Raw genomic sequence first — 16,801 nt, forward strand, 5'->3', positions numbered from 1 at the left:
CTTCTGGGTTTGGGAGCGGAGGAGCAGCTTTTAAAGCTGCTTCTTTGCTTCCTGCTCGTTCCCCAGCCCCTAGGCCACGGGCCGAGGTGGGGAACAAGTGGCCCCTGGGGTGCGGTCACCCAGAGGCCCTATAGGAAATGACAGGCATGTGGTTACTATGCCTGTTGTTTCCTTGTCTCGCCCCCTCACCTGATTCTGGCCATGAAAGTGCTCCTCCGGTTCCTGCTTGCCCTCCAGGACATGTACTTGTGTAACAAAAATGTAAGGTAGAAACTGGCATTCATTATTGTTATAAAGTTGTGACTGGTTGATAAATATTACAAATTGCTGACACCTTGGAACGGAAGGTAAATTCTCTGCTGAAGTGAGATTTTTACCTCAATGACAGATTTTCCACTGGCAGTCAGATTGTATGTCATTGTGCGTGCTCTGCACTAACAAACTGACCATGCTATTCCATAAACTTGCCCTGTCCGTTTAAAGGGACTTTTGGAACCTGTGTTTTTCAGTAACCACAGCTCACAGTAAAATGGCCCATATCCTGCCATTTAACTGGAATTTTTTTGAGGCATTGAATTCCTCATGTACATCTGGAGCAAACTTTTATATAGACATTTGGTTCATCTTGTACTGTATTGCACCATGTGAACTTTATGATTGCCAGGAGCTGCCCTGTGTAGAAATTGGGGCGTTGGGGTGATTGTTCCTTTAGACAGATCCCCAGGATGTTCTGTAGGTTCATACTTGTAAATAATTATTAATAATTATTGTTTTTTCCTCCTCGTTTCCTCCTCCTGTTGATTGATGAAAGTGCTCCTCCAGGTTCCTGTTTACCCTCCAGGACGATCTGCCTGGTTAGTGTCAAACAACACACACTTATTACACGTAAAACACACACACATACATTTTGGGGGGTTTTTACACATTTTGCCACACACTATTTTTGCCTAAAAAGAATGTTTTCTTGCACTGTGCAATACCATATGTATATTATTTTGGTGCTTATATTACATCTTTAGTGCATTTTTAGTCATTTTATTGCATATTCACTCCTACATAGGAGCTGTTCACTTAATTTTGTCCGTAAAACTAATTTGCCCAAGCAAAAATATTCAGACTGATTCTGGCTGCAGATTACAGTAGGCAAAACCCCCCCCACAGATTTTAGTTGTTTTATTAAATTTTTGTGATTTTATTGCATTGTTCTTTGTTTTTGCCCATGGAAATTTTGTCTGCTATATATCAATTTGGGTGCCTCTGTACTCCATATATTTTGTTAAATGTATGCATATTGGGCATCAAACTGTTCAGTAGTCCCATGACGTTCATATTTAGATTGTTTTATGTTTCGAAATGTTGGCTATATAATGGGGTAAAATGCAAGCTTTGTGATGGTTTTCAGAAATTTCATAAAAACCACTAGGTTTAGCATAACTTTGTAGTGTGGTCGTTTGCAGCAGAAAGATGTATTTACCCATTTTTGTTTTGTCAGAATGTGTTCTTTCAGAAAATATAGGGTTTTCTAGGGTCTCTAATGTTAGGGGGGTCTTACGGCACATAATACACATACCGGGAGCTTATATTGCAGCGTTCAGAGCATCAGACGTTAAAATTCATATGCACTATTTTCATTTTGGGGCCTCTATACGCCATATAGTTTGGTAAATCTATGCATACTGGGCATCAACATTAGACGCATGGCATTCATATTTAGAATGTTTTATGTTGTTGGTACGTTATGAACACTAGCTTTTGAGACAATTTTGAGAAATTACTAATTGCTACATTTAGCGTAGTTTTGCTGTTTGGTGCTTTGCCATATAAAGACATGTTTTAAAGTATGAGTTTTCTGGGGTCAACTTACTTATTTCCCCACTTTTACTACATATTTTCTACTACCAAAAATACACCGCCTGAGTTATATGCCTTGAAATTTGTATGCACTAACTTCCTTTTGGGGTCTCTAAATGCCAGATACATTGGTGATCCTATGCACAATGGGCATCAAGCTGTTCAGTGGACCCTTGTCTTTCATATTGAGGTTGCATGTGGGAGATAAAAAGTGGAAGCTTTGAGCCGATTTTTTAGAATTGTCATAATTTTTTATAGAAACTGCTAAATTCAGAAAAGCATTGCTTTTTTTGGAAATCCTAAACCATCCCCCCCCCCCCCCAGTAAATGCCCCAAAAATGAGATAGCACAGAATGTTTATAAAACACCTGGCATTGAAGGGAACCGAAATGTGAAATTTTGCTGGCAATACTGGAAAAAGCATTTAAGACTGGAGGGGCATAATAAAAACCTCAACATTTAATGTGATGCATTCCACCACAGGGGAGTGCAGGAATAAATGCATTTGATTTTTCTGTATGTGTCTGTACTCACACAGGTGCAATCTACATTCTGTGTTCCACCTGGATTTGACGCTTACATGCGCCTGTATGACTACAGCAACATACGGAAAAATTGGATTTTTTTTCTTAACTGCGTCCCTCTGCGGTGGAATGCAGGAAAATGTGACTGCCGGGGTGCGCAGATAAAAACTCTTGTCTGTACGAGCCATTAGATTCCCACCTCATAGTTAAGAAGCAAATAAACTCCCCCAGTCACAGTTCTGAATACTCACTGATGCTGCCGCTCTTTGTCTCCAGATCAATCTTTATTGTGCTATGGCAGGGTGACTTGGATATACTATCGCGGATCCACAAAACGTTAGAAGATTAACATCCCTCTATCCCATTTATGTTGACATACATCTAAAAACTGAATTTGGAATTGAATATTGTATTAGTGTATATATCGTATTAGTGTATAAGAATCAAAAAAGTGGTGTTTATATTTATATAAACAAAACACGGAATGGAGAGTACACTGAAAAACTTAACCAATACCTGGGTGCCAGAGCTAAAGTAGTAAAATAAAAATAGGCAGTGTCGGCACTCACAGGGTTTTAGAGAACATTTTTTTTTAAGGACAACAAAGCTTGATAGGATGCAAAAGGTGATTGTTATTAGGGTCTAATAAAACTCACCTTTTGCATCCTATCTAGCTTTGCATCCTATCAAGTTCGCTAAAACCCTGTGAGTGCCGACACTGCCTATATATATATAGATTACTATAATATAAAATATACATACAGGTATGGGATCTGTTAACGGGGAAACCCGTTATCCAGAAAGCTCCAAACTATGTGTGTGTGTATATATATATATATATATATACATATATACACACACACACATAGTTTGTAGCTTTCTGGATAACGGGTTTCCCCATTAACAGATCCCATACCTGTATGTATATTTTATATTATAGTAATCTTTTAAATGATACAGGAACATATAAAAAAATAAAGTGATCAAACAAAAATGTTTCAAGAGAAATTGGATCCAATATTAATAAATTATACAAATGTAATAATTAGTATATTAGATTCTATATAAAACCTTGGTGAACCTACAGTGTTAGTTCTCTCAAATTTCTTAGTAGTAATTAGTTTATTGATTGACTAATACTAGCCTTTAGCAGACCACCATATTCTGAGGGTCATACTAGGGGAAGAATCCAGAAGATATTTCAGAAACAACCTGGTTCAGAGCTAACATAACAAACTGTACATTGGTAGGAATCAGAAATGCTATCAAGAACCAGGACAGGGTCAAAGAAATAAAAACTGAAGTGTAATTTTTCCATAAGTTTGAATCACCAGATGGTGATGGATTTGCTGCTGGTTTGACTGGCTGAAGTAGAGTGAACCGTATAAGTATATGCCAGTACAGTTCTGTGGACCACCAATTAAACCAGTTTTCAGATGGACCAGCTTTGGTGCAAACTCATGCTGATTATTTGGAAACTAGCCAAAGTGGATGGAAAATTGCCTGCTGCAAAGGTAGTTTTTAGTAAGTTTTTTTATCCAAAAACTTCATAAGTAGCCATAAACTACCCTTTTTGACATATATGTTCAGTCCTTATTATGTGAATGATCTATTTTGTTAGAGGGTTTGACAATCACCTCCTGCTTGAGTCACTGTTGGGTCAGAGGTTGATACAGACACTGCTGTAGTGTCCCCCACCGTGGAAGATGGAAAACAGGTGAAGTGTTCCTCCAGCTAACTGCCATCAGTGGTAGGGCTTCCTCCATTGCTGAATGGATTCTGGATAATGGCCTGGAACAAGAATAGGATATACACAAAACAGAGAACATCATGTAACTGTATATGTTTTTACATATAAATGTAAATGTACACTGTGTTTTAAATGTACACTGTATATTGTTCTATCTGCATTCTCATATGGCTGCACTATGTAGTAGAACACTTAATGCCATTTAGTAAGCCTGAACTGAGCAAGGCTAGAAGCAGTTGCATACCAGTTAAGAAAAGTGAAATAGTCACAATCTAAATGTGAAATGCAGACTCGAATACAGACTGCAACAAGATTTGTGAAATAATTTCTATATAAAATGTATGGTTAACATTAGTGTCTAATAAAACATATACAAATACAAAGATGTGAAAGTTTTTTGCGGTTTATAGAGACACTGTTAGAAGATTTATTGCACAGCAACTTCCTAGTCCCTATCATACATAATTCAGCATTCTCTTTTAAGCCTGGTGTCTACTAATGGCATCATATATTAGCCTAGATTGGAACTTCCATGTATGAGGCTGGGTTCCATTGAACACATACAGAGGGCTGCCAACTTTTTGACCAGTTGGAGATCTTTAGTTGTTTGTGGTTGATAAGCATTGAAAAAAAAAATCCACATAAATCCCGTACATTTACGCAAGCTTACAAGCCAAAGGAATTAGGTTTTTGTTTTCATTTAGTCAGCCTAACTGTCTACAGTCCTAGGGCAAAAGAGTGACCACTTACCTGTGATACAGAGTGCTGAATGCTGTTGACACAAAACCTACTGCCTCTGTTGTCCCCCTGTTGTCTAGGAGACCATCTGTCACTAGGAAAACACTATATGCCACCTATGGATGAAAAATAGAAATGTAAAACCTGTGCTGCATACATACAAACTCAATGTTCAGCTTAAAATAAACTTTAAAGCTGTAGACAGCAGACAATGTGATATTGGTGAGTGCAGAGGATCTCTTGCTTCTTGATGTATACATTTTTGGTCACACCTCTCTGCAACCCTGGCTAATAATTTAAAAATATTTAACTGGGCACAATTTTAACATACTAATAAGCAGCTTTCCAGTTTGGCATTTAAACTGTCCCACTGACGGTAGCAGCCAATAAACACATTGAAACAATTGCCAGATTGTGTCTGAGACAGTTGTAGGAGAATCACCCTACTTTTAGCACATCCTAGAGCCTCCAAAAACAAACACTCCTGTTTCGAGTTGATAACCACTTATATGGTTATATGCCATAACCCTCACAGACTGCTATCACTTATCTAAGGAATTCCTTTTGTTTTAACATTCGCTCTCCAGCTAAAAGAAAAAATAACAGAGAAAATTGCCCTTAAATGGAAAATATACCCACCTACATGAGCCCATTCCTTTGAGCTGCCAGTAATAAATATAAATGTATTTTTTTTCCAGACACCTGATTCCACAGAAACGATTGTCAGTTCCCCACCCAAAAGGCTCAAAAGAGTGATCCAACCTCTCCCTGCCTTGTTCCACTGCAATTGATTCTATGACAGGAATACTGTCATGATTTTTATGGGGTACTTTTTATTTCTAAATTACATGGTTTACATAGCAAATGTATACATTTAACATTTTATTCTAGAACCAACATTTTATTTTCAGCTGTAATATTGGTGTGTAGGCATTGTAGGGATTCACCTACATTTTTTAAAAATGGATTACAAGGCAGGATTCTGCTGAAGAAACTTTATCAACTGATGCGTTTTGGGTAAAAAAAACAATGTTTCCCACGACAGTGTTCCTTTAAAATCCATGTACTTTATAAACCCTTTAATGTTACATTGTTTATCCCTATATCAAAAGGTGCATGAATTCAGATGTATCTGGGTTACCACATGCTAGGATGTTAAAACCAACTATATTTGTGGTGCACACATGGCATGATCAACAAATAGCTAGCAGTGAGTCTTCTGGCAGCAGCAAGGTAATATTTATCAGGTCGGCAAAGTCACCTGCTTGAAAAGACACTGCCCCTGCAGCAATTCAACTACTTCCATTGCATTATGCATGTTAAAACAAATGGCCCTGGTTTATCTACCTGTTCATTGTTCTCTGTACAAATCTGATAATGGATATTGTGGTGTGAGAGCGCAGCTGGTTGGACAGTAGCAATGCTCAAGGCAGAGTATACAGGAAATTGGTGCTGATTCACAGTTTGTGTGTAATCAATGGCAGAGAATGGCAACCTCCTAAATTAGCCCAATGTTGCACTTAGTAAGAAAGATTCATTTACCATCACATAACCATAAAATAATTATGGTAGTAAAATTTCAAAAATAAAAACAATAAATATCACCGATTTTTCCCAATTACAATTTTTTATATTAATTTAGGGGTTAGGCTTCACAACTTCTGTTATAGTCTACTGTGTGTCTAAGATAGATGCCACGCAGTTTGGTCGGCTAATACAACAGCAGCACACTCAGCTACAGGTATGGCGTCTATTATGCTAAATACTTGGGACCTGGGGTCTTACAATGAAGAGCATCCTGTTTTAAAGAGTCAGTATAGCCCTTTGTTCAACATAAGTGCATTAAATAGAAATTCTGCTGTACATACTTGTTGCTTATTTTTCTTAGCTTTATTTACCCAGTTTAGCTCTAGAAATAGGGCTTTTAAATTTACCCAGGAAAATAATATATCATTTTGTTCAGGACAACTTTAGCTTTCAAAATATTCCACTTATGTATAAACATGTATATTTTTATTATACACAAAAATACGGATTTAGAGAGTCCCCTGTCTACCAATACCAACCATAGTTTTATGGAGATTTCTCACTTGTATGGCTCAACAATTCCCAGCAGTAGAAAACCAAATTTCCCAAGCACTGCTCCAGAAATCTGCATACTTCAGCTTCCAAGCCCAAAAATTCCACTAAGGGGCCGATTTACTAATCCACGAATGGATCGAAAGTGTCCGAATGCGCTTTTTTCGTAATGATCAGTATTTTTCCGTCGCAACTTTTTCGTAGCCATTACGACTTGCGTGAATTGTCGTGACTTTTTTGTAGACGTGAAAAAATTGGAAAGGTTTGCCCGCCGTTTACTAGTGCTCGATACGACAAAGTCGCGACAATTCGCGCAAGTTGTAACGGCTACGAAAAAGGAGCGACGATTCGCGCAAGTCGTAACGGCTACGAAAAAATCGCAAAAAATACGAAAAAGTTGCAAAATGTTAGTTTCCTAAAAAGAAGAGATTCTAACGAATCTGGAATAGGTAAATTTGTCTTTCTGCTCCAAACAAAGTTGCAATGCTTTTATAAATATATCAGTTTTTTTTTTAAATTGTGTGAACTTTTTGAAAAATCACTTCCAAGCTACAGCATGTAATCTCCTACAGGTCATTAAGTAACAAAATAAAACACCCTAAATATAAGTGCCAGGGGGCCACAGACCAGTTTGATGCCCAATGTGCATAAGTTTACATACGTATGTGCCATGTAGGAGCCCCAAGATAAAGATAACCCATAGGATCTATCATTTATGTCATTTCAGTTACTGCAAAATTAGCACCTTTACCGCATTTTCTGTGGGGTAAAGCTACACAATAGTAGGCTTACCACAGTAAGCCATATATTTTTGGAAAGTACACATTCCCCTGAATTCAAAATGGATAACTCTGTATTTACTCCAAAGTACAAAACTACAAAGCATGCCTACAGTACATCTGGCAATGTTAATGACATCTGTAGAAATCACCTCAAAGCTTCCACTTTGCAGCATCTTGTCTCCCACATGTTATTAGGTACTAAGATAAAACACCCTAAATATGAATCCCAGGGGCCCAGATGAAAGTATCCCATATGATCTATCACTTCTACTTCTGCAAAATTAACATGCAAAATTAATGCATTACATGTGGGATAAAGCTACAAAAAGTATGTTCACCTCAGAAAGCCATATAATTTTGGAAAGTACACATTCCTCGAAATCAAAAAGTGGGTACACATCTTTTAATTACAAAGCACCAAACCACAAAGTTGGCGATTTTGATTTCCCAAAAAGCATCTTCCATGTATCATAAACTACCAAGCTAAAACATCCTATGTCCTCCTTCCCAGAGGAGATGCGTAAAGCAACCATCACCACAATCCCCAAACCAGGCAAGTGTCTAACTGCGTGCCCCAATTATCTAACGAGATTGATGGCAGTCCTTCCCATACCTGAACCAAGCAGGATGTATGAAGGGTAGAAAAGGCCCAGATAATAGAATAAAAAAGGCTAGCACTCATTGAGATCACTAAAGGGAAAAATTCCACAGACTTGTTCAGTCTGGGAAAAGCCCTACAAGCATATGGTATGCAAAGCCCAATAAACCATGCCATCTTATCTTTTTATACCAAGCCAACAGTGAATAATAATGTTTTTTCCTGTTAAAGTTACCTGGTATCTGACACATTGTTTAACTTCTGAAACTCGAGAAAACATTTAATTAGAAAATAAAACGAAATATGGGAAAGCAATGGGCCACCTGAGAGAACTGGATTGACCTATGTTTTTCAGAGCAAAACGTCTGAGGTTCTTTTAAATTGGTTGTAAGAAACCTATAAAATAACACGATAATTACCCAAGCCAGGTCTCTAGCTGCTACTGATACACAGCTCCCTGCACCCTGAGACAGAAAAATCCAGACTGCATTCTCTTTCAATCCATGAATGTATGATTCCCCCAGCATTGGTACATGGGAAAACTTTAGAATCTGTATTTTGTTCAAGTAAAAAGGATGCAGACATCTGGCTGATTAGGAGTTGCCTTGGAAGCATACAGCAAACAGGCGATGGTTTGGATTGAAAATCAAGGTAAAACTGGAATAACAATGTCAAAACTGAGGGCTTGTTACTTAGAATATGCTACAAAGAGAGAGATGGTAGATAAATTGATATCATTTACAAGAGAAGTGGCAGCTTCATGCTAGGGATGGACATGCACCTCACCACTAGAAAGAACATGAAAAGTGTGTTGGGCCATTGAATTTTATTGGTTTAAATTTAAAATGCTGTCATTCTCACACTATTTATGCCAGGGTGCCCACTGTTTGTCACTGGTTGACTTCGACTCAAGGTTAGAAAAAGTGGGCGGGGCCACCAACCGCCTATCAGATGTCACTCGTTGACTTTCAGTGGGGAAATTTAAATTGTTGCCATTCAGACACTATTTAAACCAGGGTCACCAACCTTTGCACATTGATTTTTACTATATAGCTGTTGTCCAAGGTTATAAAAAGTGGGCGTAGTCAACAACTGATCAGATTTCATTCAGTGGCTTCACGTTTTTCAACCCAACATGAAGTTTGGAACTTATATGTAGGAGAGCTCTAGGGCTGGGTTGCCAACCTTTTTCCCATGTAGTTGAAGTGCATGTGTTGAAAAAATCCATAGAAATCCAGTCCATATTCACAAGCTTATCAGACAAAGGATTGAAGTCTTTGTTTCCATTTAGGCCAGTCTCTACCTTACCATCTACTGTCCTGAGAGTGACCACTTACCTGTGCTAAATGCCAATAAAGATGCTGTTGACACAAAAACTGCTATCCGTTGCTACCCCTGGCAGTTTAGGTGACCATCTGTCAGTAGGACAACACTATATGTCACCTGTGGATGAAAGATAGCAATGTGAAACTTGCAACACACACAGTGTCAATAGTTACATACAACCTAAGAACAAATGTTCATCTTAATATAAACTGTAGACAGCAGGAACTGAGGATCTCTTCTTTCTGTATGTATGAATTTTGTAGTCACACCTAATTGCAAATAAATATTTAAAATTATTTCGTAGTGGGCAAAACATTATCTTATGCTATTAAGCAGCACACAATGTTATTATAAACTAATCTACCATTAGTATATTATACATTTTAATCTATAATTATGAGTATAGTTATACTTTTAGTGTTTTTATTTACTGTGGCTTTAGAATTAAAATGTTAATAAGCAGCTTTCCCTTTTGGCATTTTCTGACTGTAGCAGCCAATAAAAATATTGAAACATTTCCAGATTGTGTCCTACAGTTATAGGAATATCACCCTACATTTGACACACCCTGGAGCCTCTGAAAACAAAAATACATTTTTATTAATGTTTGGTATTACAGATAGTATGTATGCACCTTCTTAACATAAACACAACTAATGGACTAATGGGCTCATGTCAAAAAGGAAGGTATATTTTCCCTTTAATGTTACATTGTTTATCCCTATATCCAAAGGTGCATGAATTCAGATATATTACATGTAAGGGTTACCACATGCTAGGATGTTAAATCTAGGGATGCACCGAATCCAGGATTCGGTTTGGTATTCGCCAAGATTCTGCCTTTTTTTCAGCAGGATTTGGATTCGGCTGGACCGGATCACACAACTTTTCATCATGTAGACACGGAAGTTGAAATTTTTTTGCAGTGCGCAGCTCTTTAACCCTTCCATATCCTAATTTACATATGTTAATTCAGATTCGGTTCAGTATTCGTCCAAATCTGAAAATAGTGGATTCGGTGCATCCCTAGTTAAAACCAACCATATGTGAGATGCACACATGGCATGATCAGCAAATAGCTAGCAGTGAGTCTCCGGGCATCAGCAAGATAATATTAATCAGGTCGGCAAAGTCATCTGCTACTACTTCCATTGCATTATGCATATGTGAAAACAAACCAATCAGAAATGGCTCACGTTTATGTACCTGTTCATTGTTTTCTGTACAAATCTAATACTGGATATTGTGTGAGAAGGCAGCTTGTTCAGACAGTAGCAATGCCCAAGGCAGTATTTTGTTTGGCCCTCCTGTCATCCCCTGTATTGGTAAAAAAAAGCAAGCAGAACATACAGAAAGTTGGAGCTGATCCAGCAGAGATATTGGCAACCTCCTAAAAAAAAAAAGATTCTAGAACGATGTATGTACAGGAGGCCGCTCATTAATATGCAAATTAATCCCCCAGTTTCTATGATAGCTTCCATTTCTATTGAACTTATTTGTCACTTAAAGTTATATTGTAGGTTTAGTGGCCCTACAAAGAAAAAGAAAAGCCCTTCTAAAATGTTTTATTTTCCACTTCGCTAACCAGGCTTGTTATCTTGACTTTATTACACCATTTCCGTGCAACAACAGACCCCAAGACACCTTGTGGGACCCTCTGCACTCTTTCACTTTAGGGGCCTTTCCTGGGGGGAACTTCAAGCTTACCCAGGAAAACAATATGGTAGAATGTTGGTGTAATTTACTTCTGTAACAAGATATAGGCTTCTACATGTCTAAAAATTAAACCCATGTTTCTTATAAACATTTGTGACATTTTTGAAAAATCACTTTAACAAGTCTACAGCATCTTATCTCCTACAGGCCATAAGGTAACCATATAAAAACACCCTAAATAGGGATGGCAGGGGTCCACTGAACAGTTGGATGTCTGATGTACATAGGTCAACCTAGGTATGTGGCATATACAGTAGGGGCCCAAAATGAATATATCCCAATCTGATTTATCATTTCTGTCATTTCAATTAGTGCTAAATCAACATCATTACTGTATTTTATGTGGGGTAAAACCCCACATTCCCCTGAATACAAAATGGGTACCCATACCTTTCTATTCCAGTATTGAGCCACAAAGCTTTCCTAAAAATTGAAATTTTGATGACATTTGTGATGAAGTTTCCAGAATCACCTCATAACTTTCACTTTGTAGCATTTTATCTCCTACAGTTCATTGGGTACCAAGAGTGCCAGGAGTCTACTAAACAGTTTGATACCGAATATACACAAGTTTAACAGAGTACATGGCATGTAAGAGACCCTAAAATATACCTTAAGCATTCAAATTTCATGGTTTACATTTACACTAATTCATAAACGCAATACCAGTTTTATGTGTAGTAAAAGGCACACTTACAGTATTTACAGAAAGTATGGTGACCCCTGGAAACCATATATTTTTACAGAGTAGAAGTAGACATTGCCCGTTATGAAGTAATTCTAGCCTCAATTTACACTAGGACGAGGTCCTAACTCAACCTGCCTTATTCAAGGGTTCATTCCTTCATAGCAGCAGGTGATTTTAACACAGTTGCTAACCCAGAACTGGACAGATGGTATAAATCAGATAGGATACCTAAAGACCAACCTACCAATTTTAAAATCCTATTGACATCCTTAAATCTAGTTAGATTTAGCGTGGTGGGAGCTAAACCCATCAGCAAAACAATTCTCCTGCGTCTCAGCCTCACACGTATCCCTTTTAAGGCTGGATATGGCTCTACTAAACCCCAAACTATTTCCCTGATAAACCATAGCCAGTATAAGCCAAGGGGTGTTTCACACCATTTCCCGCTAGAGCAGCAAATAAGCTTGACAAGACCTCCAACTGCCTGGTGGTCACTCAACCCCATGTGGCTAAACTTGCTGAATAATGGAGCCTAACTAGATGAGTCAATCAAGGACATTTTTCAGCTTAAATTATGTTTGACTAACCCCCTCATCATGTGGGATGCCTTTAATACATATCTAAGGGGTTTTCTGAATGCAGAGATTACTGCCTTTAAAGGGACAATCCAAGTCTACCCAAACACGTTTAGAACTAAGAGTGCAAGGCAGCCCTCAGACACATCAACCGCTAGCTTATAATTAGCAAAGGAACAATATGCAAAATACATGTAGGAAAAGGCACAACTTTAATTCTACTGTTACAAAAGCACAGGGGCGAATGGGCTAGAGAGCTTCTAGCATGCCTGGCCTCCTCACAGTTTCCACTCCCTGAAATCATCCTAGTGCAGTTCTATACAGCTCTTTACTCCTCTATATTACCCACAGGCACCGGCTTCATTGACACTTTCTTAGTCACTCTACCTTGCTTACCCCAAATATACAGACATTATCTTGACTCCCCACTTACTATAGAAGAAATCACTGAGGCAGTGAACTCGTTCCCACTGGCAAATCTAGTTAAATGTTCACTTTAACCCAGCTCTATGTATAAAGCATCCATAGTATCGCTTGTAAATCCGGAGGGCGCTTAGACTAAACTATAGACTAGCTGTATTTTGCCACCCCTGGCAACTTTGGGGGCGAGTTCCTCAACTTGGCTCATGGCAGCAATGCCAATGGTAACACCTCTCCCTTTTAGCTCTCTAGAGGGAGCTGGTAGGGCTGTCCCATCGCCCTTCCTGTTCACAATAGCTATAGAACCGTTTGCTCAAGCTGTTAGGGAATTCACCAATATTATTGGATTCCAACTGGGCTCTAGGCAGGAGAAAATACAGCATTTGCAGATGAGACCTTGGTATACCTGGGTAACAGGGGCAGCTCTTTACAGCACCACACCACTTGGGGGAGGTTTTGGGGAGGTGTCTGGTCTTAAAGTTAGTCCATCAAATTGGTATTATTCCTGGTGCACCTGCCAACACTGGGGGAGGACATGACACCTTGCCCTCTGAAAGTGGTGGAAAAATTGACCAACCTTGAGAAATGATCGCACTCCCTCTCCACAAATACACTGTACTTAATGTTACACCTCTACTAAAGCTAGTAAATTATACTTGCAAAGCCTGGGTGTACCTATTGGTCCAACTGGAAAGATCCAGCTTATAAAAATGATCACAGCCCCAAAAACTGTATATGCAGTCTGGCAAGCTACACTATAGATAGAAGATGCTTTCTTTCTATGTGCAGTTAAGACACTGGCATTGAGAAATCTGTCTGGATATATGACAGATATGAAAAGGCCTCACAATACAGTGGGAATATCATTCTCAGATACAAAACTAAACTTCATAGCAGCCCAGCTTGCTAAAATCAGCACATCATAATCACCCACTATACTGGTTAGAGAGAGCAGCCACTCCTGACAGGTCTGATCCAATTCAGGCAATCTTAGCCAAGCGTTCAGTATGCGTTATATTCCCGGCTCAACCCATACATCCACAGCTATTTGAAACTATTTTCTAAATTACTGTATATAAGGCTTTGTCACCCCCTGTCTGGTCCAAATGTGGTTTACTGATCCTAGAACATGTATAGTAAGAGGGTTGTCCCATATTCTGATGTAAAAAATACAAAAGACCTGTCAAACTCACAATGGCTTATATACCAATCTGATTCCATTACTCTGCAGTGGCTCCACAGGAGGAGACTAAGTGCCTTGGGTCACTGCTTGAATGAAAAATCTTAGAGCAAAATATCCCAGTTATATTACAGACTCTTAAATTATAAACTGGAGAAAGGCTCTGAACAACAACTGGGAACCCTCCTACATACAGTCTGGTACTGCCCAGAACTAACCAACTGCTGGAATGAGGTCCTGAACAAACTAACTACAGTCAGGGCCACCATTGGGATCTTAGGGGGGCCCGGCTATGCTGCACTAACTTGATGCGCCTGGCCCACTTCTTGTAGGGGCAGGGGCCCTGATAATTATGTTGCAAACTGTAAAGATTCCCAAACAAACCCTTTAGATAACTACAACTTAATATGGCAGGTTTGGCTAAACCCAGCATGACAAGCCACTTAAATGATTGGGACTTCTGTTAGGGAACTGGTTTTAAAGAGTCCAATTAATCTCTAGTCTAGTCCAATAATTGATTGAACACTCGTAACACTGAACAAAAACCTTATGGAAACACACTCAGGAAGCCATTAACCAACCCAAAGCTTTACAAAAACACTCCAAACACTGTGAGTATGCCATTATTTATTTGGTTGTTTCAATTAAATCTCGCCAGAATTCCAAAAAGTAAGATTCACTTACCATCACATAACTATAATATAACTTCTTCCACAGGAAATATTAAAATCTTAGCGATATTTCAGAAATAAAAGCAATAAATATGTCACCTATATTTCCCATTTTTTATTTTGATTACTACAGCTCCCTCAGCTACAGGTATGGGTTATATTAGGCTAAATACTTGGGACCTTACAATGAAGAGTTTCATGCTTTGAAAAGGCAGTACTCCCCCCTGTTCAGTGCAATAAGAGGGTTTGTGTGCTACATATTATTTGCCTATTGTTTCATCATAAAAAATTTGGCTTGTTATTTCTTATCTTAATATACACAGTTTAGCTCAAGAAATAACAAAAAACATGGATTTTTCATGATTAAAACAATAGGCAAAAAGTATGTTCTCCTCAAGCCCGACTTGCACTTATGTTGAACAAGGGGTAAACTACAGGTATGGGACCCATTATCCAGAATGCTCGGGACCTGAGATTTTCCGGATAAGGGATCTTTCCGTAATTCGGATCTCTTACCTAAAGTTTGCTAAAAACATTATTTAAATAGTAATTAAAGCCGATAGGATTGTTTTGTTAAGGGGTAATTATATCTTAGTTGGGATCAAGTACAGGTACTGTTTTATTATTACAGAGAAAAGGGAATCATTTAAACATTAAATAAACCCAATAGGGCTGTTCTGCCCCCAATAAGGGGTAATTATATCTTAGTTGGGATCAAGTACAGGTACTGTTTTATTATTACAGAGAAAAGGGAATCATTTAACCATTAAATAAACCCAATAGGGCTGTTCTGCCCCCAATAAGGGGTAATTATATCTTAGTTGGGATCAAGTACAGGTACTGTTTTATTATTACAGAGAAAAGGGAATCATTTAACCATTAAATAAACCCAATAGGGCTGTTCTGCCCCAATAAGGGGTAATTATATCTTAGTTGGGATCAAGTACAGGTACTGTTTTATTATTACAGAGAAAAGGGAATCATTTAACCATTAAATAAACCCAATAGGACTGTTCTGCCCCAATAAGGGGTAATTATATCTTAGTTGGGATCAAGTACAGGTACTGTTTTATTATTACAGAGAAAAGGGAATCATTTAACCATTAAATAAACCCAATAGGGCTGTTCTGCCCCAATAAGGGGTAATTATATCTTAGTTGGGATCAAGTACAGGTACTGTTTTATTATTACAGAGAAAAGGGAATCATTTAACCATTAAATAAACCCAATAGGGCTGTTCTGCCCCCAATAAGGGGTAATTATATCTTAGTTGGGATCAAGTACAGGTACTGTTTTATTATTACAGAGAAAAGGGAATCATTTAACCATTAAATAAACCCAATAGGGCTGTTCTGCCCCAATAAGGGGTAATTATATCTTAGTTGGGATCAAGTACAGGTACTGTTTTATATTTACAGAGAAAAAAGGAAATCATTTTTAAAAATGTGAATTATTTGATTAAAATGAAGTCTAAGTTTCTGTAATTCGGAACTTTCTGGATAATGACTTTCCAGATAAGGGGTCCGATACCTGTCCCACTTTAACCCTTTCACTGCCAGCCAATTTGGTTTGTTGCTTACTTTTATTGCTAGACATTTTGCGCTCTGTGAATTTAGGGGCCTTTCCCGAGGGGAGCTTTTAGTTTTCCCAGGAAAATGATAAATCATCTTTTTAAGCTTTCAAAATAAGATAGAATATTGGTGTAATTCCACTTTGCAGCATTTTATAAAGGCCCCAAGGGTCCACTGAACAGTTTGATGCCCAATGTATATAGGTTTTGTAAGGTTTGATATAATGTCCTATATTCTCATATTCATATATTCATATATGCATGTATTTTGCTACTTTGATACACTTTGATGCTTAGCATATCATACTCCATTTTAGAAATGTATCTCCATTT

At 38.1% G+C, this 16,801-nt stretch overlaps 1 long non-coding RNA gene across 1 annotated transcript; it reads right to left on the reverse strand.

Moving 5' to 3' along the window:
* Positions 1–262: 262 nt before the first annotated feature.
* LOC116412473 lies at positions 263–4,933 on the reverse strand. Its single transcript, XR_004223720.1, has 4 exons — positions 4,876–4,933; positions 4,013–4,166; positions 2,627–2,763; positions 263–851 (listed from the first exon to the last, which is right to left on the reverse strand). It is a non-coding gene; the product is annotated as an uncharacterized LOC116412473 (long non-coding RNA).
* Between the last annotated feature and the right edge of the window lie 11,868 nt (positions 4,934–16,801).

This window comes from Xenopus tropicalis, chromosome 7 (genome assembly GCF_000004195.4).
Source record: "Xenopus tropicalis strain Nigerian chromosome 7, UCB_Xtro_10.0, whole genome shotgun sequence".
NCBI lineage: Eukaryota > Metazoa > Chordata > Amphibia > Anura > Pipidae > Xenopus > Xenopus tropicalis.